The sequence below is a fragment of the Chiloscyllium plagiosum genome, unplaced genomic scaffold, assembly GCF_037043375.1.
Source record: "Chiloscyllium plagiosum isolate Xiang-an unplaced genomic scaffold, Cpla_swu_hap1 HiC_scaffold_6, whole genome shotgun sequence".
NCBI classification, from domain to species: domain Eukaryota; kingdom Metazoa; phylum Chordata; class Chondrichthyes; order Orectolobiformes; family Hemiscylliidae; genus Chiloscyllium; species Chiloscyllium plagiosum.
In genome coordinates this window covers 15,031,845-15,050,004 of record NW_028270144.1, presented here as the reverse complement: position 1 = coordinate 15,050,004, position 18,160 = coordinate 15,031,845, and the positions used below count along the sequence as shown (strand labels likewise).

Below are 18,160 nucleotides of genomic sequence, written 5' to 3'. Positions count from 1 at the left end.
TGGTAGAGAAACAATGGAACTCATTTCAGAAGATATTGCACAATTTTCAACAAAATTATATTCCATTGAGAAAGGGAGAACTTATGAGAATGATGTACCATCTGTGGCTAACTAAGGAAGCTAAGGAAGATATCAAATGGAAATAAAATGCATCCAATGTGTGAAGACTAGTTGTATGACAGAAGATAGGGAAAGTTTTCAAAACCAGCAAGAAATGCCTGTAAAAGGAAGCAATTACAGTTTGAGAGAAAAGTAGGAAGAAATATTAAGCTGACATTAAAACTTCTACAAATATATAAAATAGAATAACTAGAGTAAGCATTGGTCCCTTAAATGATGTGACTTAGGAATTCATGAGGACCTGAAGACTTAAAATCTACAGTCTTAAAAGAAATGACTGTGGAAGTAGTAGGATAGTCGTTTGTGAGCAATATCATATAAGTGCAGGGGAAGGCCATTCCGCCTACAGTCAATAGGACCATAACTAATCTGATGTGGCCTTGCCTCCACTTTCCTGCATGTCCCCATAATCCATGATTCCCTTGTCAATCAAAACTCAGAACAATCAGTCTTAAGTATATTCAAAGACCCAGCCTTCACTGCTCACTGGGAGAGAGTATTCAAAAGATTAATGATTGAGAGAAAAAAATTCTCCTCACCTGACAATAAAACTGTGCCTCCTCGTTCAAGATTTCTTCACAGGGATGATAATTCTCTAGGCATTGGACCTGTCAAGCCCTCTCAGAGTCTTTCGTGTCTTAACTAAATTCCGCCTCATTTTTCTAAAGTCTAATAACTATAGGTCCAACCTGCACAACCTTCCTGCATAACATAAAAGATACAAAGAATCTGCACAAAGGTATAGAAAAATTAAGTTAGTGACCAAAAAAAAATGGCATATAGAATATATTGTGAGAAAATTTAAGATTGTCCATTTTGGCAGGAAGAATAAAGACAAAATATTATTTAAACGGAGAGCATTGTCTTCTTGTTCCATAAGTTAGAAATAATTACACTTTAAACTAAAATTGCTGAAGCCTCATCAAGTTTTTTTTTTACTGCTTACAATATGCTGGTAGATTGATACATTGCTATATACAGCAGTAATATGTGGCATGCTGGATGTACACTCTTATGATGAAATAGGAACTAATTGTTATGAGCATTATATCAATACAACAGAAAGAAAATGTAAAATACTGTGGTATATAGAGATGTGAGTGTCTTTGAATATGAAACACAAAAAAGATTATCAGGTAGGTACAGTAATTAGGTAGGCAAATGGATTGCAATGAGGATTAAATATACAAGTGGGGAGATCTTCATACAAATTGCATAGGGTATTGTGAGACCATGTTAGGTTGTGATCTTGTTACTTAAGAAGGGACGTACTTGCAAATGATAATCAAAGCTCTTTGATCTGATCAATACTGTGCAGTCCTGCCAAATCCAGTTGTAAATTAAGTTGCGATCAATACTGTTTACAATACTCCAGATGGTGCCTCACTTATGTCTTCTGTAAATGAAGCAGAAACTCTAATTTTATATTTAATGCTCCTTGCAATAAACAAAGAACATTAGGTTTTCCTAATTAATTGCTGTATCTGTATGGAAACCTTATTTTGTCTTTGTTTAAACATTCACTCACATAATGTGAACATTGCTTGCCATTTACTACCCATTCCTAATTACCCATTAGAAATGAGTGATGTGCCTATTTCTTTAAATGTTGCAGTCTGTGTTGTGTCTGTACATCTGCAATTTTATGAGGGAGGCATTTCCAGGATTTTGTCCCAGTGACAGTGGAGGAAAAGAAATAAATTTCCAAGTTAGAATGGTGTATGGCTTGGAAGAGAATTTGCAAGGTGTGGTGATCTAATGTGTGTACTGTCTTTGTCCTTCAACATAGTAGGGGTCATAAGTTTGGAATGTGCTGTCTAAGAAATTCTGGTGATTTGTACCGTAAATCATAGATGGGACACATATTTGCCTCAGTCTATCAGTGGTAGAGGCAGTGAATATTGAAGGTGTCAGATGGGATGTCTATCAAATGGGATGTTTTGTCTAGTATGGTGCTACGGTCAAGACCAAACTCCCTGAAAATACATTACAAAGATTGCCTAGACCTCAATGTCTTCTTATTTTAGAAGGCAAGTAAGGCATTGTGTTCCAATGTAATTTGATTGGTCAAACTATGAGGTTTGAAACAAAACACTCTTCATTCATAAATTATGGTATTTTTTGTAAATATTTTTATTGAGAAAAAGATTTTGAATTCTTTACAAAATTATACAATTACTACAAAAGTATAACAATCTTGTGATAGAACAACAATAATAGCAAACAAACTACTACTCTACTCCACAAACAGTTTAAAAGAAAAAAAAAGAAAAGCCCTACCCATATTATAATTCAATAAATAAATTAAACAAAAAAAACTAAATTAAATCAAATTGAACCAAGGTAAATTAAACTAAATTAAGTTATAACACTCAGCGTAAATGCACCAAAGCCCTCCATCACCGGGAGCATCAGTTGGCATACCCGTATACATTCGGAATTCTTCCTCCCAGGGGCCCCGGCTAGACACAGCCCTCACGGCTACACAAAGACCCTGACCAATATAGCTGACAAGTCTGCATCTATATAGTTCAAAAAAGGCTGCCATGTCCTATAAAACATCCGTTTTCTGGTGCACTATACTTGGAAGGAGGTCCGGGGGATGTGCTCCATAACTAACCTACACCACCCAGAGAGTCCTGGGGCAATTCTCTGACACCCAGCTCATCAGAATGTTCTTCCTTACACAATCTGAAAGAATATTAAATAGTTTCTTCCCGCACGTGCCCAAAAGAGGGGCGATTCGGCAAACCAAGAGGAGGGTCACCGGCTCTACCTTGACCGTGGTTCCCAGGACCCCTTCCAAGACATTCGCTATAGCATCCCAATACCTACGAAGCTTGAGGCATGACCACAAGCAATGAGTAAGAGTACCAATATCCATTTTACATTTGGAGCACATCGGAGACGCTCCTGTCTTAAATTTCACAAGCCACTCCAGTGCCAGGTAAGTCCTATGGAGCACCTCCAGTTGCACGGCCTGCATTCTATTGCAAATCAAAATCTTCCTTACGTTCTCCCAGATGTCCTCTCAAGTCTCTAATGAGATCTCCACCCCCAATTCCTGAGTCCAGATCCCGATCCGCTCAATGTCCTTCGAGACACTACCTCCTAATAAATGATAGAGGGTGCAGACCGAAAGAATACCTGTGGACCAGAGTACCCTCCTCTCCACATCTGACTTATAGGGACTAACCATTAATGTTGTCTTTTTCTATGTAAAGTCCCTAATCTGAAAATAACCAGAGGTCCCTCCTAGATAGTTCATATATCTGTCTCAACTGCTTGAAAGACATCAGGACCTCCCCCTCAAATAAATCTCCCAAACAGAAAACTCCTCTCGATTCCAAGAGCCTAAAGCCAGAATACATCGATCCCAGCTAAAATCCTGGCATTCCTACGATGGGAGTAAAAGGGGAAGTTTTTTTGTAAATTGCCCTCACTTTGTTGCATCATTCTCCATGCTTTAACTGTATTAAGGACAATCAGATTTCTGCAATACTCCATTCCAGTCCTCATCTTGTCCATAAACAAATTAATGAGGGGGGCATTCTGCCTGGGAGGCCTCGATGTCCAGCCGTATTGACCAATCAGCCACATAGGATAAGAGGGAACTTAATTGATATTTCTTAAAATCTGGCAAGTCCACACCCACCACCCCCTGTGGAAGCTGCAATTTGGTGAGCTTAATAAGAGGCCGCCTGTCACGCCAGATAAAAGAACCGAGCTAACTGTAAAGCCTCCGTATTGCCTGCCTGGGCAGTATTGAAGGGAGTGTTTGCATGGGATATAACAAACATTCATTTTGACCAGAGCTATTCTACCCAACTAGGATACTGGAAGATCCTCCCAGTGCTGAAGGCCCTGTCTTATCTTCTCCAGCTGCTGCACAAAATTAGCTTTGTATAATTGATCAAAGGCCGGGGTGATAAAAAGGCCTAAATACAGGAAACCTCCCTGTGACCACCTGAGAAGGAATCGGACTCCACCTCCAAGATCGGGTACTCAAACAAGACCCTCCACAGGCATGGCCTCCGACTTCATAAAATTGATTTTCTACCCCGAGAAAGAACCAAATAAATTGATGACTTGTATTGAACGGGGCACAGATACTGTTGGGTTAGCTAGAGAAAGAAGAATGTCATCTGCATAAATGGTAATCTTATGCCCTCCTCATCCTACTTCCGGGGCAATTATATTGGGGTCTCTCCAGATAGCCCCTGTCAACGGCTCAATCACTAATGTAAATAGCATAGTGAAAGGGGGCACCCTTGTTGACTGCCTCTAATACTAAGATTGTCAGACTGTATACCATTAGTGAGAACTGCTGCCTTAGGGTCGCTATGTAACACTGCCACTCACCTGGCAAAGACCTCTCCAAGACCAAATTATTCCAGGACATAGAAGAGGTACGGTCAGTCCACCCGATCAAACGCTTTCTCTGCATCCAGGGAGACTACCAAGCCCGGAATTGATTCTTGTTTGCATACCTGAACCATATTCAGTACCCTTCTAATATTGTTAGAAGACCTCTGACCCCGAATAAAACTTGTCTGGTCCTACTTTACAATGGAGGACAAGATCTTCTCTAATCTCAACTCCAACATGTTCGACAAAATTTTAAAATCCACGTTTAATAGCGATATGGGCTTATATAAAGTCCAATCCTCTGAGTTTATCCTGTCTTGAGAATAAGGGAGATATTTGCTTCTCTCAGAGAGGATGGGAGGCAGTCCTGACTGTACGAATAATCATACATATCCAGAATTGGCCAGCCAACATGTTTATAAACTCTTTATAAAACTCGCTCTGGGTCAAGTGCTTTACCACTCTGGGGCTGCCTCACCGCCTTTTGTATTTCTTGTATTGTCAGAGGGGCATTCAAAAGAGACGCCTACTCTGAAGTTACACCTGGGAATTCCAAGGGTCTTAAAAAAGGACTCCATCTTCACCAATCTGTCCTCACAGCTCTCCGACTGGTACAACACAAGAGTAGAATTTCCTGAATGCTGCGTTAATCTTTTTGTAGTCGCAAGTGAGAGTACCAGCACACTCTCTGATGGATGATAGATACGCCAGATATCTACCCGGTTTATCACCATACTCGAATAACCTCTGTTTCATAGAACATAGAAAAATACAGCGCAGTACAGGCCCTTTGGCCCTCGATGTTGCGCCAATCCAAGCCCACCTAACCTACACTAGCCCATTATCCTCCATATGCCTATCCAATGCCCGTTTAAATGCCCATAAAGAGGGAGAGTCCACCACTGCTACTGGCACGGCATTCCATGAACTCACGACTCGCTGAGTAAAGAATCTACCCCTAACATCTGTCCTATACCTACCACCCCTTAATTTAAAGCTATGCCTCCTCGTAATAGCTGACTCCATACGTGGAAAAAGGTTCTCATGGTCAACTCTATCTAAACCCCTAATCATCTTGTACACCTCTATCAAATCACCCCTAAACCTTCTTTTCTCCAATGAAAACAGCCCCAAGTGCCTCAGCCTTTCCTCATACAATCTTCCTACCATACCAGGCAACATCCTGGTAAACCTCCTCTGCACCCGTTCCAGTGCCTCCACATCCTTCCTATAGTATGGCGACCAAAACTGCACACAATACTCCAGATGCGGCCGCACCAGAGTCTTATACAACTGCAACATGACCTCAGGACTCCGGAACTCAATTCCTCTACCAATAAAAGCCAGTACGCCATATGCCTTCTTCACCGCACTATTTACCTGGGTGGCAACATTCAGAGATCTGTGTACATGGACACCAAGATCCTTCTGCTCATCCACACTACCAAGTATCTGACCATTAGCCCAGTACCCCATCTTTTTGTTACTCTTACCAAAGTGAATCACTTCACACTTACCTACATTGAACTCCATTTGCCACCTTTCTGCCCAGCTCTGCAACTTATCTATATCCCGCTGTAACCTGACACATCCTTCCTCACTGTCAACAACTCCACCGACTTTCGTATCATCCGCAAACTTGCTCACCCAACCTTCTAGCCCCTCCTCCAGGTCATTTATAAAAATAACAAACAGCAATGGTCCCAAAACCGATCCTTGCGGAACACCGCTAGTAACTGCACTCCAAGATGAACCTTTACCATCAACTACTATCCTCTGTCTTCTTCCAGCCAGCCAATTCCTAATCCAAACCTCCACCTCACCCTCAATGCCATACCTCCGTATTTTTTGCAGTAGCCTACCATGGGGAACCTTATCAAATGCCTTACTAAAATCCATATATATCACATCTACCGCTTTACCCTCATCTACCTCCTTAGTCACCTTCTCAAAGAATTCAATAAGGTTTGTGAGGCACGACCTGCCCTTCACAAAACCATGCTGACTATCCTTGATCACATTATTCCTATCCAGATGTTCATAAATCCTATCCCTTACAATTCTCTCTTAGACTTTGCCCACAACAGAAGTGAGAATCACCAGCCTATAGTTACTAGGGTTATCCCTATTCCCCTTCTTGAACAAGGGAACCACATTTGCTATCCTCCAGTCTACTGGCACTATTCCTGTAGACAACGAGGACATAAAAATCAAGGCCAATGGCTCTGCAATCTCCTCCCTTGCTTCCCAGAGAATCCTAGGATAAATGCCATGAGGCCCAGGGGACTACTCTATTTTTACCCTTTCCAGAATTTCCAACACCTCTTCCCTACATTCCTCAAAGCCGTCCATTCTAATGAATTGTGACTCAGTATTCACATCGGCAACACTGTTCCTGATTGAATACTGACGAAAAGTATTCATTCAGTGTCTCCCCAATATCTTCAGCCTCCACACGCAACTTCCCACTACTATCCTTGACTGGACCTATTCCTACCCTAGTCATTCCTTTATTCCTGACATACCTATAGAAAGCCTTAGAGTTTACCCTAATCCTACCAACTAAGGACTTTTCATGTCCCCTCCTTGCTGCTCTTAGCTCTCTCTTCAGATCCTTCCTGGCTACCTTATAACTCTCAATCGCCCCAATTGAACCTTCATGCCTCATCTTTACATAGGCTGCCCTCTTCCATTTAACAAGGGATTCCAATTCCTTATTAAACCACGGCTCCCTCACACGACCCTTTCCTCCCTGCCTGACAGGTACATACTTATCAAGGACATTCAATAGTTGCTCCTTGAACAAGCTCCACATATCAATTGTGCCCATGCCTTGAAGCCTACTTTTCCAGGCCACACATCCTAAGTCGTGCCTCACCGCATCATAATTTCCCTGCCCCCAGCTATAACTCTTGCCCTGCAATGCACACTTATCCCTCTCCATCACTGGAGTAAAAGTCACTGAATTGTGGTCACTGTCCCCAAAGTGCTCACCTACCTCCAATTCTAACACCTGGCCTGATTCATTACCCAGAACCAAATCCAGTATGGCCTCACCTCTTGTTGGCCTATCTACATATTGTGTCAGGAAACCCTCCTGCACACATTGGACAAACACCGACCCATCTAACGAACTCAAGCTATAGCTTTCCCAGTCAATTTCTGGAAAGTTAAAGCCCCCATAACAATCACCCTATTACTTTCACTCTTCTCCTGAATCATCCTCGCAATCCTTTTTTCTACGTCTCTAGGATTATTAGGAGGCCTGTAGAAAACTCCTAACAGGGTGACCTCACCTTTCCTATTCCTAACCTCAGCCCAAACTACCTCAGATGGCGAGTCTTCATCCTTCGTCCTTTCCACTGCTGTGATACTATCTTTGACAAGCAATGCCACACCTCCCACTCTTTTACCCCCACCTCTGACCCTACTAAAACATTTAAACCCTGGAACCTGCAACAGCCAATCCTGTCCCTGTTCTACCCATGTCTCCGTAATAGCCACAACATCGATATCCCAGGTACCAACCCACGCCGCAAGTTCACCTACCTTATTTCGTAAACTTCTTGCATTGAAGTATACACACTTCAAGCCACTTTCCTGTTTACAGGCACCCTCCTTTGAGATTGATGCCATGTTCCTAACCTCCCTACACTCCAGGTCCTGCACCCTAAAGCTACAGTCGAGATTTCCATGCCCCTGCAGAGTTAGTTTAAACCCCCCCAAGAGCACTAGCAAACCTCCCCCCAAGGATACTGGTGCCCCTCAGGTTCAGGTGTAGACCATCCTGTTTATAGAGGTCCCACCTTCCCCAGAAAGAACCCCAGTTATCCAGATACCGGAATCCCTCCCTCCTGCACCATCCCTGTAGCCATGCATTTAACTGTTCTCTCTCCCTATTCCTCGACTCTCTATCACGTGGCACGGGTAACAAACCAGAGACAACAACTCTGTTTGTTCGAACTCTGAGCTTCCAACCTAGCTCCCTGAAAGCCTGTCTAACATCCTCAGTCCTCCTCCTACCTATGTCGTTGGTGCCAATGTGGACCACAACTTCGGGCTGCTCCCCCTCCCCCTTAAGGACCCGGAAAACACGATCAGAGACGTCACGTACCCTTGCACCTTTGAGGCAACATACCAAACGTGAGTCTCTCTCGCCCCCACAAAACCGCCTATCTGTGCCCCGAACTATCGAGTCCCCAATAACTATTGCTCTGCTCTTCTCCACCCTTCCCTTCTGAGCAACAGGGACAGGCTCCGCAAAGGAGATCTCCCTCTTTGCTGTCTGGGTGAGCGCAGCAGTCAAGGCAGCCTGAGGGCTGTAATCCACTACAACTTGGTCACAGATGGTCTGTCAAAGTATGCCATCTCAGCTGCCTTCAACCAGGCCTCAAGCATAAGCTGATGCTCTCCCCTCTGCCGCTTCCAATTGCCAAGAAAGAAATAATCAAACGCTTTGCATTGGCCTTAGCAGTCTCCCGGAGCAGCTACAGGTTACTGGCCATACCTGAATTAATGTCCCAAAGAATTTTAAATTCCCACAAAAAGTACTTAGTAAACTTGCTATCCTTCAGGAGGAAAGGATCCAATTGCCAATGCCACAAGCCGTCCCATCACCATCGACCTTGATCTCCATTTACACTGCCGCATGATCAGCAATGGCTATGTTCCTAATTCTATAGGACAGCACTGAATTCAACAAGGCCGATGGTAGAAAAAACAGGTCAATCCTAGTGTAGCGCTTGTGTGGGTGACAGAAAAAGGTGAAGTCCCTACCCTCAGGGTGAAGACATCTCCACACACCCACCGCCCAGCTCCCCATCAGGTCCACCAGTTGCCTGGATTGCGAGGGTATGACCGTGAGACTCCTGGGCATCTTATCTACCGTGTGGTCCATTAGATGTTTAAAGTCTCCCCCTATAATCATATGACCTGCCCAAAGGCCATCAACCTGGAAAGTGCATTCGTTAAAAATTTGAGGGGATGTGCCTGGGGACAATGTACATTCAAAATCCCATACTCCTCTCCATGCATTAAAGCTTTAAGGATCACAAACCACCCATATTCATCCTTAATTTGGTCTAACAGTTGAAATGGGAGATTCTTCTGGATAAGTATAGCAACTCCTCTGCTTTTAGAATTAAAGGATGAGAAAAACACCTGGCCAAACACTCCCTGCTGTAACTTTAAGTGCTCCTTATCGGTTAGATGTTTCTTGCAGCCAGGCTATATTGACTTTTTCTTTCCTAAGGCTTGAAAGTATCTTCTTTCTCTCAATCGGTGAATGACTCCCCTTAATATTCCAGGTGCACCATTTAAACAAACTATTAACCATAGCTTTCCGAGACAGTCAGTGAACCTCCGGGAGGAAGAACCCCACCCATAATGTGCCGAGTGAAAACAGTAAACAATTTGTATAAACTTGAGAATACAATTACAAAAACTACCAAATCAAAACTTCTAACAACTACTTCTACAATGAACCAACCTACAAGACTTTCCACCTTGCCCACAGGGGGCACTCACACAACCCACTAACCCCTCCATGGCTCCTTCAAGCTGAGGCCACACCCAAAACCCAAACAAAACAAAGTAAAAAAAATTACAAGAAAATTACATGTGGGCGTTCAGTCCATTCCATCCATACTTTGACCCTAGGCAATCCTCGTATTAAACCCTACCCCCCCCAGTCTACCCAATCCTATACCAAGAGAGAGAAAAGAAAAGGCAATGATTAAAATAGGATATTAGGAGGGGAGAAAGAAGGGAGAAGGGAGACAAAAAGAAAAAGGGGACCCTCACATATTAAAAGAACAAAACCAGGTAAACTGGGCAAACCACAGAGAAAACAAGGTAAGCATTATTGTCCATATTATTTGAGCCAGCCAGTCTACTTTAAGGTATCCAGGAAGTCCTTTACCTTTTCCAGTGAGTCAAAATTAAACACAGACCCTCTGTGGCTGAAATGTAATATTGCCGAATATCTTAAAGAGTACTGAATATTCAAGTCCCTCAGCCTCCTCTTTACCTCATCAAAGACCTTCCTCTTGTGGATCACGGCCGCAGAAAAATCTTGGAAGAACATAATTCTTGATCCTTTGTATATCAGGGCCTGTGGATCCTTCCCCAGTGCTCTGGAAGCTTCCAACAACATTTGCTTATCTCTATAATGCTGAAGTCACACTAAGACCAGGTGGGGGCATTGGTCCGATCCGGGCCTGTGCACTGTGATCCGGTGGGCCCGCTCGACCCGCACCAGGCCATCCTCGACTTCCAGCCTCAAAGACTGTGGGAGCCATTGCTCCAAAAAACTAACTAGCTGGCCTTCTTCCTCCCGCTCCGGCAGCCCGATCAGGTGGATTTGCTTCTGATTTTTGAGGTTGTCAACCTGCTCCACAAAGACCCATACCTATCATTCCATGGCCAGGACCTGACCCACTGAGGATTCTACTGCGGTTTAGGAAGCTGTGGTCCGCTGCTCCACCTCCATGACACGCTGCCAGAAATGCTAGATCTCTTGATCATGCTTCTGCAGCATGACCGAGATCGGTTCCAACCTGGTCTGGGTCTCCTCCATTGCTGAATCGATCTTCTCTCGGAGCTTCATGAACTCCAAGACCAGGCTCTGCTCCACAGGTGGGTCCCCCTGGGATTTTCGCAGAAGCCGACATTGCGGCTGCAGGAGTGTCCGTTGCTGCAGGTGAGCGCCCTGCTGGTTGCAATCCTCACTTTCCTTTTCCCTTGGTCATCTTCCTTAATCAGCAAAACTGAAATACAGCAATTCTTGGGATCTAAAACTGCCGATTTTTACCACAATAGCTAAGAAACGGAGGGTAAATGCACCACTTTGCCTGGGTTATGGTGCAGAGCTCAGCAGGGCAGACCTACTGGATCACCACCATCTTGGATGTCCCATACAGTATTGTTAAAATAAAAGCTAACTCTATTGGAAAACTTAAAACACTAATACATTATTAACTACTAAATAGCAACTGTTCCAATATAATAAATCTCATAAACACACCACTTGCAAAGGCCAGTTCAGAAACCAAATTGTCTTACATGCAACTCTAGCAGCAGGAAGAGAACCTCAGCTTTTAGCTGTAAGAAGGAGAGAGCGAGAGAGAGAGAGAGAGAGAGAGAGAGAGATGTAGCAGCTTTCACAACCCCAACAGTTGCTACAAGTTAAACTAAAATCCCGGTTCAATGGGAGTTTGGACCCACCTATTCAGGCTGCTTCCATTGTTCCAATTTTAAATAAAACAAGTCCTCCCACGATGTTTACTTTATTAGCGTAAACAGGCCACTTGACACCTCTGTCTCAACTTCTCTTCATGAAAAAAAGCAGGACAAAATAAAGGCATAGTATTGTGCCAATGGTGTTGAGCTTCATGAGTGCGGTTCAAACTGCACATATCCAGGCAAATGGAGCATATACAATCCCACTCCTGACTTGAGCATTGTAGACTTCTGGCTTCCAGTATATGGAATCAGGAGGTGAGTTACTTGCTGTAGAATTCTCAGCTTCTTGGGTGCTTGCACTAGATCATACATTCGACATCTCAGCTCAACATTCTCTCACTATCTAGGTGCCAAACTTACTTGTAATTCTTCCCTCATCATATTTAATTTGCTGGATCTTTGTTCACTTAGTCAAACAGAAGTCTACAAAAGGATATAAATAGGTTATATCCTCTTAAAAATTTACTTTCTTATCTATCTTTCAGTCATCAGCAAGTTTAGCCGTCTTTGTCCTTCTGATTTTTCCAGTATCATCTAAAGTAAGGCACCCCATGATTATCACCAAAGTTTTCTGACCATCTCCCATTAGATCTTCCTCATATTCCATCCTACCATGTAGCTACTGTGAGGGGGTCACTTTCACTAGTGACTTCTTGTCTTTATAATTTCTCACCACTCTACACATTGCTTCTATAGCCTGGATTCCTGTACTGAAGTCATCTGTCTTCAAAGTGTTAATACCATCATTAATTAACAGAGACAGCCTTCCATCTTTTCCAAGCTCCCTGCATTTCTTAAATGTCATCTGTCCTTCAGTATTTAGGTTCCAATAAATGTCTGTCCACAGTAACGCCTCTGTCATGGCTATCAGGTTGAATTTTAGTTACATCTTCAGAGCATATTTTGTTTGGAATGCTATATGCATTTAAGTTTTATCCTTTTATTAGTTTTGTTACTTTTGGTTTAATTATAGATTTACTTTTAAATCAACTCTCTACTTTTTCATGTCACACCCTTTTAATCATTTCCAATAATACTACCTTCCTCTTTATGTCTCTACTCTGTTTTAACACATCTTCCCAAATTTGATTGCTTGCTCCTACTATTTATTTTGAAATCTTTTCTCTTTCCCTAATTGTGCAGCTCTCTCGAACACTGGTTCCAGTAAAATGAGGCACAGGCTGTTCCAAAAGGTACAGCCCTCACCTTCCCAATTCCCCAGAGTCCATCAACCAGAATCACCTTCTACTAATCTTTGAGTCACACATTAATTTCTCTACCTTTATTTGTCCCGTGTCAACTTTCACATGGCTTTGCTAATAATCTAGAGGTTATTATCTGAGGTTATGCTTCTTAAATTGGGACATAACACCTCATTCTGACAATGCAGACAAATCATTTTTCCTTGTCTTGCTTATATTGTTTGTATCTAAATGAAACATTGTGACTGGATCCAACCCCTCAGACTGTAAACTCTTTTTCAACCCTGAGCAGATCTCCTGAAACCTGAAAGATAACCCAGTCTTCCAGAGTCTTGCTCTTTGGAACAGAAAGCAGTCTCAACCGCCCTCCTTATACTATACACTACTACCACGACATTTCTCTTTGCTCCAATCAATCAAATGGATTCCTGTATAGCTGTGCCTTGGTTAGTTATTCATCTTGCAGTCCTCACTCTCATCCAAACAAGTTGAAAGAAATTCAAATCTGCGGGACATTATCAGATTCTGAGGCTTCTACCTTCTGGGACCTATTATCTGCCTCACTCTCAGTCCACACCCTCCTTTTCCATATCAGAAGACTTCATTCTAATGGACGTGATTGCTTCCTGAAACGAAGTGGGTAAGCTTCCCCCATCTGACATGTCAGTGTCTAAAGTTCAGCCACCTGTTTAACCCCTCAACCAAAGTTTTAAGAGATGCAAAATACATGTTTTAGGCATGTTTGCTTATATTGGATCATACTAGAGTCCAGTAGCTCTGCATTCTGTGGTCACAACACATCATCTGGCCTGCCATCTCCACTGTCTGTCTCAGTATCCCCTACTCACATGGTCCTCCAAGTGATGCTGCCTGCCTGTTGTGTGTCTGTCTTGGAGTCCTCTGCTCACTGGCTGCTCCGGGTGATACTGACAGTCTGTGTCGGCAAACTCCATTCATCTATTTCTGCAGCTATTACTGTCTTGAGGTTTCCTCTACTTCCCGGCTCCTCAGCTTTCCATGGCATTGTAATAGTTTGTATACTTGCACCTCAGTAGCTTTGGATTTCAAAATCTTTAATAATTTTAGGATTTCATTGCATTTGTGTGATGTAAACAGAGGCAATGCTACATAGATTTTGTTAAATTGATACTGCAAGTCTTTTTTATTTTTGTATTTAATGATATATTAGCCAAGTGGTGGTAAAATGCTATTGCGAGTCCTGGTTGCTATAAAATGGAATAAAATAGAAATTGCTGGAAAATTTGAGCAATTCTGGCAGCATCGGTGGAGAGAAATCAGAGTTAATGTTGTAGGTCCAGTGACCCTTCTTCTGAACAGTAGTTCTTTTCGTTTTTTGTTCAGTGTTATAAAATGGAGGATGCTGCTAATAAAGTAGCAAAATATTGCCTAGGGGTTATGTTTAGCAGATGGACAATATGCAGTGATCATGTTCAAGCATGAATCAGATTATGCTTCATTAGGGGATTGATTAGACGTGAGGCCTTGGACATTAGTTAATGGCATCTCCTCATTTAATGCACTGTTTTGTCTTTGACTTAACTTGATTGACAGCTATTGAATTCATGAAAGCATTTTGTAAGAAATACATTTGGCAGCTATTTCTGCAGTTCTAGGAAAGAAGGCTGTGAGAGGGAAGCAAAAAGGCTATAAAGTTATATAGAGCAGTTACTTAACTGAGCAAGATGATGATTGATGGAGAATAATGAGGAGAGTGCAAATTAACCACTTAAATAGGAAGCATAGAAGAACAGATTTTTTTGTTTGTGAATGTGGAGAACTAATACTGTGGTACACAAGGAATCTGGGTGCCTTGATACATGATTTACTGGAAATGAACATGGAGATACTACAATCAATAGGGGAGACAGTGTTGCCGTGGTAATGTCATAGAGATGTATGGCATGGAAACAGACCCTTCGGTCCAACTCATCCATGCTGACCAAATATCCCAACCCAATCTAGTCCCACCTGCCAGCACCTGGCCCATATCCCTCCAAACCCTTCCTATTCATATACCCATCCAAATGCCTTTTAAATGGTGCAATTGTACCAGCCTCCAGCACTTCCTCTGGCAGCTCATTCCATACACATACCATCCTCTTTGTGAAAAGGTTGCCCCTTAGGTCTCTTTTATATCTTTCCCTCTCACCTTAAACCTATTCCCACTAGTTCTGGATTCCCCGACTCCAGGGAAAAGAAAGACTTTGTCTATTTATCCTATCCATGCCCCTCATGATTTTGTAAACCTCTATAAGGTCACCCCTCAACCTTCGATGCTCCAGGGAAAACAGCCCGAGCCTGTTCAGCCTCTCCCTATAGCTCAGATCCTCCAACCCTGGCAACATCCTTGGAAATCTTTTCTGAACCCTTTCAAGTTTCACAATACCTTTCCGATAGGAAGGAGACCAGAATTACATGTAATATTCCAACAGTGGCCTAACCAATGTTCTGTACAGTCATAACATGACCTTCCAAATCCTGTACTCAATACTCTGACCAATCAAAGAAAGCTACCAAACGCCTTCTTCACTATCCTATCTATCTACAACTCCACTTTCAAGAAGCTATGAACCTGCACTCCAAGGTCTCTTTGTTCAGCCACACTCCCTAGGACCTTACCATTAAGTGTATAAGTCCTGCTAAGATTTGCTTTCCCAAAATGCAGCACCTCGCATTTATCTGAATTAAACTCCATCTGCCACTTCTCAGCCCATTGGCCCATCTGATCAAGATCCTGTTGTAATCCGAGGTAACGTTCTTCGCTTATCCACTACACCTCCAATTTTGGTGTCATCTGCAAACTTACTAACGTACCTCTTATGCTCACATCCAAATCATTTATGTAAATGACAAAAAGTAGAGGAGCCAGCACCGATCCTTGTGGCACTCTACTGATCACAGGCCTCCAGTCTGAAAAACAACCCTCCACCACCACCCTCTGTCTTCTACCTTTAAGCCAGTTCTGTATCCAAATGGCTAGTTCTCCCTGTATTCGGTGAGATCTAACTTTGCCAACCGGTCTCCCATGACGAACTTTGTCGAACGCCTTACTGAAGTCTATATAGATCACATCTACCGCTCTGCCCTCATCAATCCTCTTTGTTACTTCAAAAAACTCAATCAAGTTTGTGAGACATGATTTCCCATGCACAAAGCCATGTTGACTATCCCTAATCAGTCCTTGCCTTAAGGATTCCCTCCAACAACTTGCCCACCACCGATGTGTCACTGGACTAGTAATCTGATACTCCAGGTTAATATTTTGGGGACATGGGTTTGAGCACCACTGTATTGTTAGTGAAATTTGAATTCAAGAAAACAAAGCTAGTATCATGTCAACTATATAACTACTATTGGAAAATCATATAATGCATCCAGTTCATTAACGCCCTTTAGGGAGAGACATCTACTATCATTACCTGGTCTAGTCTACACATGACTACAGATCCAAAGCAATGTGACTCAATCCTAACTGCCCACTGGAATGGCCCAGTAAGCTACTCAGTTCCAGGGTAATTAGTGATGAGCAACAAATAATGATCTGGTTATTAATACTCTCATTCTATGGCAAATGGAATGTAATCCTTTATTGCAAGATAAAGATAAAGAAAATGTTGCTGCAATTATATGAAGCTTTGATGTGTCCATTTCCACAGTAGTGTGAAGGTTTTGGTCTCCTTCCTTAAGGAAGTGTATATTTGCATTAGAGAGGATGCAACAAGTGTTCACTAGCTTGATTCCTGGGATGAACAAGTTGTTCTGCTAAGTACAGGTACACAATCGTTTATCTGAAATCTTTGGGGCCAGTTGTTTTTCAGAATTCGTAATTTTTTGGATTTTGGAATATATAACATTTTCAGAAAAATTAAAAAAAACCTAACAGCTGATGCATGTGTGAACAGTACACGCGCTGACACACAATTGACTCCTGCCAGTGCTGGGCCATGATGCCATGTCACATCACATCTGAGTGACGTGGTTTGAGTGGGTGTGGAATTGGGTCATCTGTTCGCACACCAAAATGACACTCCACAGAACAAATTTGGGATTTTGGAGCTTTTCAGATTTCGGACCTGTATTGAATAAATTGAGCCTATATTTTTGAACTTAGAAGAACGAGAACTGATCTAATTAAAACATGTACAATTTTACACAAGCCTTTAGATACTGAAATTGTTTCCCTTTCTTGAGTTTAGAAACCGAGGAAATACGCACAGACTAAGGTATCAGCCATTTAGAACCAAGACGAGGAGAAATTGTATCACTCAGAGCATTCCCCAAAGACTGTGGATGTTCTGTTTTTACATCTACTTAAGTCAGTTTAGAATATTTTTGGACACTAAAGGAATCATGGGATATAGTCATCAAGTCAGAAACTTTTGACACAGATCAGTCATTATCTAACTGAATTAGTATAACTGACCTCTTAATATTGTTAGTAAGATGTTCTCTCGATGATTTGTGTTACAGGAAATGCCGAATAAACCAGTGCACCTTCAAATGAACCAAACGAGAAATAGGATGAACGAAATGGGCTGCTAAAAAGGAAGGGAAGGTGCAACTTCTTTAATGAATTACAATCAACCACTTGCACTTGTAATTGTAACACACAAATTTTAACAAAATTGATCACTAGTTAAGAAGAAATTGCATAGAGAATCAAACTTTGATGTTAATCTGAAATTGTTGTCTTATTTAGAATTTTGTTTCAATGAAACAGGTAGTAAACATGGCTGGAAACTGGAAAACCGTTACACTCTGAATCATTTTCTGGCCCTTGGCTTTGTGATCAAAATTTCGCATATTTTCAACAATTTCAGCCACATTCCTTGATACAGTCGTTATGGACAATCAACAGTGAGTTCATGCAAAAACCTCTGCTTTCTTTATCTTGGGATTTGATTTAATAGCTTTGAAGAAAAACACTGATTCTTCCCCTCACATCTCCAAAGAGAAAAAATTTACGCTGACTCTCTTCCGAACCACCGCCCCACCACCCAGCCCAGGTTAAACTTTCCGGTTCAGTTCTATGAAAACCCCTCCTCATTCCAGTATCAGTCCAAAATGCTCTCTGCCAACACTGCCTGAAGAAACTGAGCTTCAGAAATGCCCAAAACCTTAGGAAACTTGAAATGTTGTACATTGATCTACACTAAACAAGTAAGCACAGGCAGATATCCTTCTAAATGTTGTGTGTAATACTGACT

At 42.2% G+C, this 18,160-nt stretch overlaps 1 long non-coding RNA gene across 2 annotated transcripts in view; it reads left to right on the top strand.

The window, feature by feature from the left end:
* Window positions 1-17,806, top strand: part of LOC148149714 (uncharacterized) — a 282,534-nt gene extending 264,728 nt beyond the window's left edge. The window contains exons 4-5 of one of the 2 annotated variants that reach the window (XR_015757393.1): window positions 17,424-17,508; window positions 17,678-17,806. This is a non-coding gene — a long non-coding RNA (uncharacterized LOC148149714). The other variant, XR_015757395.1, reaches the window with a different exon arrangement.
* The last annotated feature ends 354 nt before the right edge of the window (window positions 17,807-18,160 follow it).